General features: G+C 47.2%; 1 long non-coding RNA gene across 1 annotated transcript; it reads right to left on the bottom strand.

Moving 5' to 3' along the window:
• Window positions 1-6,315: 6,315 nt before the first annotated feature.
• On the bottom strand, window positions 6,316-10,805 carry LOC148106974 (uncharacterized). Its single transcript, XR_015723266.1, has 2 exons — window positions 10,135-10,805; window positions 6,316-9,748 (listed from the first exon to the last, which is right to left on the bottom strand). It is a non-coding gene; the product is annotated as an uncharacterized LOC148106974 (long non-coding RNA).
• Window positions 10,806-11,103: the final 298 nt, after the last annotated feature.

Here is an 11,103-nt window from a genome sequence, read left to right as displayed (position 1 = left end):
ACCTCACCCCACCGATATCCCACAACCTCATCAGTGGTAGAGGTCGACCCACATTCTCTCTCTCCTTGGGGGTGTTCTGACCAAGACTGTTGTCTGAAGACTTGGTAATAATCCCCCGGCTCTGCGCTTACAATGGCTCCTTTCATTTCAGGATCAAAAAGACCTCTCCCAGGCCCCTGTGATGGTTACCCTTTTATGATGGTGGAGGAACTGAAGGGTAGAACTTTTAAACGTCTTGCCCAGGGTAAGTCAGGGACGCGATGGCTGAGCCAAGAAGGAAGGCCAAGCGTCTGCGGTCCCCTATCTGAATCCCCAGCCTGCACTTGCTCTGAGGAGCACGGGTGGGTCCAGATAGGGCCGTGGTTTCCAGAAGCTACCCTCTGAGGGACAAGCAGGTTGGCCAGATCCAGCTGAAGCGAACAAGCAGCATCCGACGCCGGGCCTAGCCTACCAAGGACAGGAGTCTGACCTTGGACAAAGAAAAGTAGCTCAAGGGAGGTTACTTTCCAGCGGGAGGAGTAAGGGAGAACTCCCTCGAGATTGTTATAAACAAGTAGGAAAGCCAGCCAACTTCACTTTGGCAAAAGGACGCTCCTTAAATCCTACTCCCTCAATTAAAACGCATGTCTGAGGGCTCGGGGAGGAGTACCAACCAATGAAAAGCTACGGGTGCACCTTGGTTTATTGTAGCATTCCAGTCTGGTAAAAGTAAACACGGGTTGATACGGATCAGCGAGGCAGCCAAACATCTCGGGGGCCCAGTGAGCACAGACTCTGGTTCTAATAAAAGAGTCTCTTCATCCCGTTGTTCGAGAGGGTCTGCACAAGTCCCTGAGGGGTTCTGTACAATTCCTTGGACTTGCCTGCAACATCCGTATATTCAAGCGTTTTGCATTTTCTGGATGATGTAACAACACCACCACCAACAAAATGCACCCAACCACCGTAACGTTCGCGCGTTCGCTCTGACCGGACGGTCGTTGTGTATCATTCGCAGTGATACACAGAGGAGCAAACGCTCCTTTCTCACACAAGCGCTGCATAAACAGGGCTGTAAATCTTCCCGACGACCATATCGTTCTTTCTATCGTATGTCTCTGGAAAATGTTCAACCCGGTTGGGGTCATGGGGGCTCTGTAAAAGTTACAAACGGGTTAGACCTCGTCCTTCCAGCGGCCATGCAGAAGTTAGAGATGGAGAAAACCAGATCGGCTCTTCGAGACTTTTCCTGTTGTATAGTCCCCCTGCATGCAAAACAATAGGAGAATGTTTTAAGTGATGGATTTTGATAAGGGTGTTGGGGCCATGTGAGTCTCTTTCTGGTCCATAAATCCCCCCCATAAAAAACAGACTCTAGTGCGAGAGCTTTCCATCTTTTAAGAGATTTTAGGCAACATTTCTCTCCCCACAAGGGAAGCCAGAACAGAGCCGGTCCCGGGGGAAGGGGGAGCAATGGAGACAGTGGGCTGAGGGCCCCTCATGCTGGAGACCCGGGGGGGGGGGCACGAGAGGGCGGCAGGAGATGTCTCTATCAGCAGGCACTAAAACTAGTTGGGGAGACATGGGCAGCTGTGGGCTTGCTCTCACCCCCAAGGCCAGGTGGGTGGTACTGGCCTTCTCCTCCCGCACATCCCTTCAAGCTACAGGCCTTTTTGTGGTTTTAATCTCCCTCAAGGCTGTCTGAGGTTTGTTTTAACCTCTTTTTAAGTGAATAAAAATGCTGTGTTTGGAAGATAAAGAAAGAAGGGAGGGAAGGGAGTGTTTGTTTGGTCCCAGGGTTTAAGTGCCTTGCCCCTGAGTCACCTTTTTTTTTTTTTTTTTTTTTTTAGGTCATATCCGAGCCTCTGCTGCAAATCTCATCCAAGAAGACTATCCATTGGGCTTCTCATCGGGCTGGCTGGCTGTGAACATTTTGCATGGGCAGCTACCTGACTGACCACGGAGTGGGAGATGTCGAGCAGTAAGTACGTCGCTTACATTCAAATGCCTGCCTCTCCGAAAGCCCTCAGCAGAACGTACAGCCAAGTGAGGGATGGTGGCCTTGTCACGAGGCCAGAATTGGTCACAACACCGCCATGCATTATGAATGGCTTCCCAGCTTGGGGTAAACCAGGCTTTCCGTGCTTATTATCTATGTGTTATCGGAGCCGAAGGAACAAAGCAAAATGCATCCCGCGCGACATCCAGGGTGGGGCGACATCCAGGGTGGGGCAGCCAGGATCCCCAAAGCCTGAGAAAACGTGGATGCGTCACTCCTGTCCCGAAGCCTTCCCCTTTCCCTTCTTGCTTGAGAGAAGTGCCCCAACTTTGTGGCACCTGCATTTGATTTATGCTCCCCAAGCTCAAAGAGAAAAACAGCCGTTTTCTCCAAATTATTTTTATACTCTTTCCTCTCCCGAAGAAAGCCTTTTACATGGCTCTGGCTTCACAAAGCCCTTGGACTTCTAAGGAGGACAAGAATTAGTACTGACTCAGCTTGGCAGGTAGGTTGGGGGGAGGGGGGGAGGGGGTGCTCTCCTAGGTGCTCCCTACGGCAGGAATTGGACTCTCCCTGGAGTAACGAGACCCAGACTAAGCCGCGGGGTCTCCACGCCAGAGCTTTTCAGCTCGGGCTTCAAGTTCATTTCTCTTCTCAGCAACTCTGTCCTCCTTATGGGCCTGGGACGTCCAAGGCCAGAGCCAGGCTAGCTCTTCGGGAGGCGGCCAAAACCACTTTCCAAGAGGAAAATCACAGGAAAGATGCTCCAACGACCAGGGTGCCGTCTCCCTCCCTCAGTTTCACTAGGACGCTGAGAAGCTCTTAGTGACTCGAGCTGTCCCCAAATGGAAATCCAAATTACTAACTTGTCAGGGAAGTGAGCCTGACTGGGGTCAACGGGCTCCTTATATTTTCGTTCCTAAGTGCTCGGCGTGTCTTTGTTTTCTGTGCCAATCAGTCCATCGTGGTATGTATCTCGTGCACAGAACACACTCATAAATCTAACTGGAAGCCAGAATGTGGCACGGCCGTGCGATTATGGGAAAACTCTGTTTGATTTATGAGGTATTACGACCCGACGAACCGTACTGTGCTTCCTTCTCCACTGCCGGGCTTCACTGTGTTGGCAATCAGGTCTCTCCCTTGGCCCGACAGTCACAGGATTCACGGCCTGCCTCGAGCACAGACACGGGTCAGGGAGAGAAGGGTGGAGGGCAGGAGGGAGAATTGCTCTTTAATTACTGCTTATTTGAATATTAAATTATTTCCCCATGAAAACAGCTCGATTCAGCAGTCTGTGGCTCGGGCCACATTTTTCCGTTAATGTGACCGGGAGTTCTTGCTGGGTAAGAGCTCTGAGAAAGCCCACGCTCGAGTAAATGTCCTGGGAAGTCTTGTGAATCACAGGCAGGATGCCATTTCCAAAAGGGACATCATTACAGAGGCCTCACAATTCAGCTACTCGAAGGGGATTTCGGTCTAGCGAGCACGTCGAGTAAATTATGATCCCTCTGCGAATCTGTTGTACTTCCCTGTCTATAGTTCTGGCACTCTGGAGTGGCATTTTAGGGCAGGCTAGTGATTTCTTTTGCTGGGGTTTTGGGAGCGGAAAGGGACTTTGCTTCGATCTGGATGACTCGTGTGGGTTAACCCAAAGTCGGGAAACTACCCCTCCTCCCACTCAGAGTGGCCCACCCACGAACGCTGCTTTCAAAGGAAGTTGGACAAAGTGATCTGTGCTCCTGTCATCTGTGCAGAGGGCCTGGCCCCAGGGCATGCTGGGAACTTCTGGTCCAAGAAAGGCGCAAGCCAACAAGGGCTAGGGTGGGAAACAAAGAGGAAAGCTTCTGGGGCCAGCACATGCATCTCTCTCTACAGGGGGTGTATGTCAGAGCAAATCTCTACATCTAAAGGGGCAGAGCAAACTCAGGTCTGGCCAAACGTGGGGCAGGGAGTTGACGAGGCTCCCCAGCAACAGTATGACTGGTGTTTAGCAAAGTAGACGCGAATGAGCCTGAAAAGATGGGACCAGGTTTGGGGAAAGAAGCTGGCAGAAACTCTGCTACACCGGAAGCTCCATGAGAGCAGAGGTCCCATCTGGTTTTGTTCACATGTTCTCCTGTGCCCAGCAGGGCCGGGCACACATTAGGGGCTCAATAATAATGGGTGGAATGAATAAGATGATTGGGGCTGCCCAGCTGGTCAAGCGAGAGCGCTAATGGGTATAATAATAGTACCCATCTCAAAGGGTAGTTGTTAACAGGTAGGGCGACATTAGTTTAGTTAATGCAGGTCAATGGCACATAATGAGTCCCCCTGGCATGTCTACTAACAGAACAAGAGGCTATATCCAGTCCCTCAAACTAATGGTGAGGCGGCTCCCAATGGAGCCAAGCCTGCATTGATTCCAGGGTGTAGCGGGGTCCAGGCCACAGATGGGTGAGCGTCAGACTGGCAGGGACCACCAGACACACACATTCAGGCCTGAGCAAAGTCCCAACATGGCAGCTCTTCCTGATGTCTCTACGGCCATGTAGTTAAGAGTTGAGGCTTTTGAGTCAGAGAGTTAGGTTCAAATCCCTGCTCTGCTGCTTTCGTTCTTTGTCACCCCAGGCATATTCTCCGACCTTCAGATCCCTTATCTGTAAAATGATGTTGATGATAACACTTACTGAAGGGTTATTGTCAGGACTAAATGAGGAAATGTTAGCTTTCCAGCGCCAGACCTGGCCCATGGGAAGCACTCAACGATGGTAGCCATGGCTAGTACTGTTACCACTTAGACATGCTGTGAGCTCTGTCTTACTCTTCTCATAGTTCGCATGCTTAGATCCCTGAGACAGTGCCTTATATAGAGTGTTTAATAATTGCACATGCTTGGGGTGCCTGGGCAGCGCCGCCAGTTAAGCTTCCGACACTTGGTTTCGGGTCCAGTCGTGATCTCCGGGTCGTAGGATCAAGCCCCAGGTTGGGCTCCACGTCGAGCGTGGAGTCTACTTAAGACTCTCTCTCCCTCTCCATCTGCCCCTCCCCCACAAAATAAGTAAATAAATCTTTAAATAATTGCACATGCTTACCTGTTCCTTCTTTACCTCTTTTGCCGGGCTGGCGGTCGGCTGCAGAGTTAAGCTCCACTTTCAGCTTCAGGTCCAGCTGGCTCAAGGGAGCTCCAAGTATGTCTCATTTTCTTTCTGGGATCAGTGGCTAGTGAAGGCATGTCCTTCTCATGGTGTCTGAAGCACAAGCATGTAAGCCAAATCATACAGGCACATTTCAACCCCTGCTCAAGTCCCATTTGCCAACGTCCCATTGGTGAAGCATGTCACACGGCCAAATCTAAAGTCACAGTGTGAGGAAATATACTCTGTGGGAAGAACCACAAAGCCATACAGCAAAAAAAAGTCATGGTTATAGGGAGGGGTGAAGAATCAGGACCAATAATCAGAAAGCCTCCCCTGATGATATTCCCAAGATATTAAATCCCACTTCTAGATATTAAATCTCAATCCATAATCATAACTTTTAGCCAGCCTGGGTCATTTAACCACAACTCTTTTCAGGGCTTCAGAAGTCACCCTTATCTCTCCACCATCAAGAAGTGTGAAGCAAGTTTTTGGAGGACAGGTCCAGAGAGTATGTGAGTGATGACCAAAAAATACCTACAATCTGGGGCCCCTGGGTGGCTCAGTCAGTTAGGCATCTGACTTTTGGTTTCAGCTCAGGTCATGATCTCATGGATCGTGAGATTGGCGGCATGGCTCCAAGTCTGCTTGAGATTCTCTCCCTCTGCCCTTCCCTCCTTTCTCTCTCTCTCTCAAATAAATAAATCTTTAAAAAAATATATCTGAGGGGCGCCTGGGTGGCTCAGACGGTTAAGCATCTGGCTTCGGCTCAGGTCATGATCCCAGGGTCCTGGGATTGAGCCCCACATCAGACTCCCAGCTCAGCGGGGAGTCTGCTTCTTCCTCTCCCTCTGTCTGCTGCTCCCCCTGCTTGTGCTCTCTTTCTCAAAACGAATAAATAAAATCTTTAAAATATACGTATATAATATATATATATATATATATATATATATATGAAAGTCACATAAGTTTCAGCCCTGTCTCTCTCCAGAATGGGTTCCCAGTAATGATTTCTAACTCCCTACACACAATCCAAAGAGATTTATACAGATTTCTTCCCTTTTTGTCTTAATCTTTATTCCCTGAAAGCCCAGATATCTGAAGGTAGATAGCAGATCAGGCCCCTTGCACGACTGCATTCGATACATGCTGCAAACAGATCCACCAAGGAAGTCAAGGGTTGTTGACTTTATTATAAAAAAACATTTGGAGGGCTCAGTTTCCTTCTTATTCTTTATTGGATTTCCTAACAGTGGACAGTTCTATGCTCTGTCATAGATTATTTGCTTTTCTAAACACACTTTTTACAGTAAATTAAGAAGGATTTTACTCAATAGGACACTTTCTGAATTTCCAGGGGGAGTATTCTTGCCCAAAGGGAAACTGGTATTGTCAAAGTTGTCTTCATGAATTGCACTTGAGGTCAAATTCAAAGCAGCCTTTGGAGCTCAGTTACAGAATCATAGAAATCATAGGCCTTGAAGGAAAAATAGCTCTTTTACTTCCTAGAAAAACAGTCAAACTTGAACTTCTAAAGGTTGAGCTAGAGTGAGAACGATGAAAAGACTATTCCAGGGCTGGAGTCAACTAAGAAACGGACCAATCTTGTAACAGAAGTGCCCCCTAAGAGGGGCCGTTAAGAGCTGTGGAGGAGAGAAAAGAATTAAAAAACATGGCGACTGCTCTTCAGAATCCATAATTACATACTGGAAGCTATGAGAAAAAATACCAGACTGTGTAGTGAGTCCAGAGCTTCTCAAACTTGAATGTGCATTCAAATCACCTCTTGTTCAAAAGTTCTGGGGTGGGCCCCGAGATTCTGCATTTCTGGCAAGCTCCTAGGTCATGCTAGTGTTCCTAGTCTGTGACCCACACTTTGAGTAGCAAAGTTCTAGTTGTGGAATATACTGGAATCTTGTGTAGGAACATGAAGGTGAGAGAGATAATGAAGATAAAAGTGGTGAGGAGTTCTTCACAGAGGAAGTATGCACAGAGGAAGATTCTGGAACAATGTACATGCAGCAGAGCCAAAATCTCACAAAAGATTCTCACTTACAAAGGCCCCACGAAGAGCCTAAAAGAATCCTAGAGTGAATTATAAACATGGTGCCCCTTCACTCAGGTTTGTTCATGCAAATTCTCACTAAATTGGTGAAATATAAAATTCTGTTCCCACCCAAGAAGATAGGGTCCTAATATGACGTGTGTGTGTGTATATATATATATATATATATATACACCATATTATCTATATGTATATGTTATAAATATATGATGTGCATATGATACATATATATGTATATATGAGATATTGTATATAGAGAGCTATCTATATCTTATAGATAGATATCGTATATATATTTATGATATATACTATAGATGTATTATCTCTATTCCTTACTGATCTACTTACATGGACTGCTGTACAAGCTACAACCACCATGGGCCTTACTACTCCTCCTCCTCCTCACCTTAGACCAGTTACCATCAAATAAACTTCTGAATTTGAATGAGGTATGGTGGGGTTTGTCTACTACGAAGGAGTGATAGATTTCATAAGCTGTGTTTTCAACCTCACAGTAGGCTTCCCCAAAAGTTATGTGACCTGGGAAATTATAAAAGTAAACTGGAGAGAACAGAAACGTTTTAAAAAGATAGAAAGGTTTTGTTGATTTTTTTTTTTTAGAACACTGACTCTGTGTAGCCCTTGGAAGGGAATTAGAAAGTGAATGTTTCTTTATATTATTTGTATTAGTGAAAACACCAGCTTTTCCCTCCATCACACACACTAAAAATGTTGAGTAAATATTTAAAGAATATCTGGGTGAAGAAGCACTAATTTATTTCCCCGTTGTCTCTCTCTAAAGGAAAAGGACCTTTTAGGCAGGAGGATAGTTCAGGCAGCCGTGGTAGGACTGTTTGCTCAGAGCTGGAAAGGGGTTGTGGAAAGTAAGATTGCCAAAGCAGGTTGTGGCCAGATGGTAGGGGACCAGCTCAACGCCTCGCTGACGAGTCTGGATGCTGTTCTTTAGGTAAGCACATTTTTGACCCAGAGATGAAATAAAATCTGAAAAGGGCCATATTGAAGTACTTGGTAGTTGGCACTTGGCGATGCTCGCTCTGGGCCATTCACCCACTTGACAGCTCCTTGGGGAGTTTTAAGGGACGTTCTATAGGGAGGGATGTCCAAGTTCAAGGTAAATGCAATCGCAGACCACTGACAGAGACAGGCTAATCCCCAGGACCTTGGGACGAGACTCAAACCAGAGACTTCTCAGGGAGCCCTAAAGGCTTTGAGAGGAACTGGTCCTCAGAGGGGCAAAATCCCCAGCAGGTCCCCAAGAGACTGGGGGAGGGCTTCCATATTTTTTTCATTAACTTATTCATGACATGAAGTATTATGTCTTGCTGAGGATGGTGGAAAATATTTCACCGAAGTCTTAAGTTGGAAAAAAAAAGTTAAGAGGGTTTTTTTCCTCTTTATGACCCCAGGCCAAAGAAAAAGTTTGTCACTGAATGTTTATGAGAGGAGTAAGCCAGAAGAGCAGACACCGCCAAATCCCTCTGACTCATTACGGCGCGGTAGGAGCAGCGTCCTCAATTAGTAGGCGATATAATTTACCTAGCCCCCAGGGTCAGAGGTGGTGGGGTGTGGCAGGCAGCGGGGAGATCTGGGAGCAGGGTGGAAATTAGAATTTTCGAAGTCATAAATGTACCCAACAGAATAGGATAGGAAGGTGATCCCGGGTCTCCATGGCCGCCATCACTTCGGAGCTCCAACGAGCCACTTGCTTGACCCCACTGTCTATACAGCTACAGTGAGTAAGGTATGAGCAATGTGAGAAAGCTCAGATGGTAAAAAAGGGGAATAAATCAGCTGAGAGTGTCCGGATGTTAGAAGAGGTAGAGATTTCCTGCTGCGACTCCACCGGGTGGGGCAATGCTCTTCTCACTCCGAAGGCACTGTCTTCTTCCTCCCGTGGGCAGGGTGCTGTGAACAAGCCCTGGACTGAATGTGCTTCTGCTCCTGCTGAGGGAGGGCCATCGGTGATGAATAGCATTCTGACGGAGATAGCCTAGATTGTTGTGGTTTCTCGTGCACTTTTGCTATTTCACTCTGACATACCCATTCAGTATTTTCTTCATGTACCCCCTCATTCGGCCAAGGATCCAGAGATAGTCTGAAAGTGTTGAGTTCTAGATTATTCCAGAATGGCCCATGCAAGAGTCCACTCCAGACCACAGGGAAGTATAAAGTCCTCCTCAGGCCAAACTGAATTTCTCTTCTGGCTTGGACTGCACAAGAAGTCCCTGACTGCTCTCTCTGTGGTATGAGAGGGGAGGAGGTTTGGTGGAAAGCAGTCTAGAACTTTCTTCGTGTCATCCTGTATGAGTAATGGGATGTATGTCTCTCTACACGGATGCCCAGAATTAAACCTGGACCAACATATATGAAGCTTCACTTCCTCTTCTGACCAAGCCTGAGCATCGTACACCCCGACCCTTGCGTGTTATTGACACTCAAAGCTGCTCTGTCCTGTATTGGCAGTCCTGTCAGAAGTGAACACTGGCTCCTCCATAGTAGATATCATGACTGCTTGATGGTGATACCGGGGAAATCCAAGAGTGATGCACTGATTTTTCATACCTGAAAAATAAAAATAGTATATTTTTGACAACATCCCTGAATAGGGATAGGTGTCTCAGAAAAACCATTCTAGTTCCTTCTTAATGTGACAAGATCGTTTTTGAGGTACTAATTTATACCCTCCCTCTCCTCATGTATTTTTTCCCTTTTCCTTTTCCTGTTCCTAGCTGATAATCAGACTCTGGACTTCTTCACCTAAGGGACAGCCGGCAGTGGGGGAGCTGAAGTTGATTATGTGGAGTGCCATTTGGGCCACAGGAAAGGAGCAGGTGTGCCTTAAGGCAGTAACCTGGAGAGGAGAGAACCAGGGAAACACAGAAAGGGCCACATTTTGTGGTTTCTGAGAATGGAGGAGACCTGCACTCTGGGGAAGGAGCCAAACAAACCTCGGGAGAGGACTGTGAGATGCCATAGGGAGGATTCCACCGGCCACAGGGACTCCCATTCTAGAGACGATTACTGTGCTCCAGGCATCCCTGGGGGGAAATGGGAGCATGGGGGCTGTGAGGAAGGACTTCTCAACTGTAGCAAGTGTAGAGAGTTCATCTGAAGACTCAAAGGTGTCTGCATGTGTGTGTTTGTGTGTGCACGTGCATGATCCCAGATATCTTGTCACTTGTACAACCACAGGACCTTTGCATCACCCTAGGAGTAGTGGTAGCTTCTAAAGGTTTTGATTTCCTATCAACCCAGCATGGTGGCATTATAGTAGAAATTAAACTGATTTAAGTAAAATTAAGGATTACAATATTTCTATAGTCCTGAGGGTATCTACTGAGCCATACCTTCTCTTCTCCCCAGATCCTTCTCTCCTTACCTATTTTGGCCAGGGTGGGGATATCAGGCCTGGCATGCGGACCTATCTAGCATAAAGTCTGCTCCTATGAGGTAGAATGCCTCACCTGAATAAAAGCTTTTCTGGAATAGAACCCTCTAGAATGTACATGTACATTCTATCCTCCATGACTCTGTCGTCGTCATCCTCCTCCTCCTCTTTCTCCTCCTCCTCTTCCTTCTCCTCCTCCTCCTCTTCCTTCTCCTCCTCCTCCTTCCTCTCCTCCTCTTCCTCCTCCTCCTCGTCCTCCTTCTCCTCTTCCTCCTCCTCCTTCTTCTTCTCGTCTCTCACGCTGTTGATCTTTCTCTCTCTCTTCTTCGCTTTTCCACCCTCCTTCCTTTTTTCCCTCCTGCTCTCCCTGCCTTTGGCTTCAGGGTTTATGCTCCTAACCATCACTCTATACTCCTTGTTGTCATTTTGAAATACCAAGAAAGGATCGTCTGGGCTACCATGGAAATATCTCCAAGAATTAAGGTGCAGAAGAGTGTGTATGGAATGATTCTTTGTGTGTAAATAAGGA

This window comes from Ursus americanus, chromosome X (genome assembly GCF_024610735.1).
Source record: "Ursus americanus isolate L20-20 chromosome X, mUrsAme1.1.p, whole genome shotgun sequence".
In the NCBI taxonomy this organism is placed as follows: domain Eukaryota; kingdom Metazoa; phylum Chordata; class Mammalia; order Carnivora; family Ursidae; genus Ursus; species Ursus americanus.
This window is presented reverse-complemented; position numbering and strand designations above follow the sequence as displayed.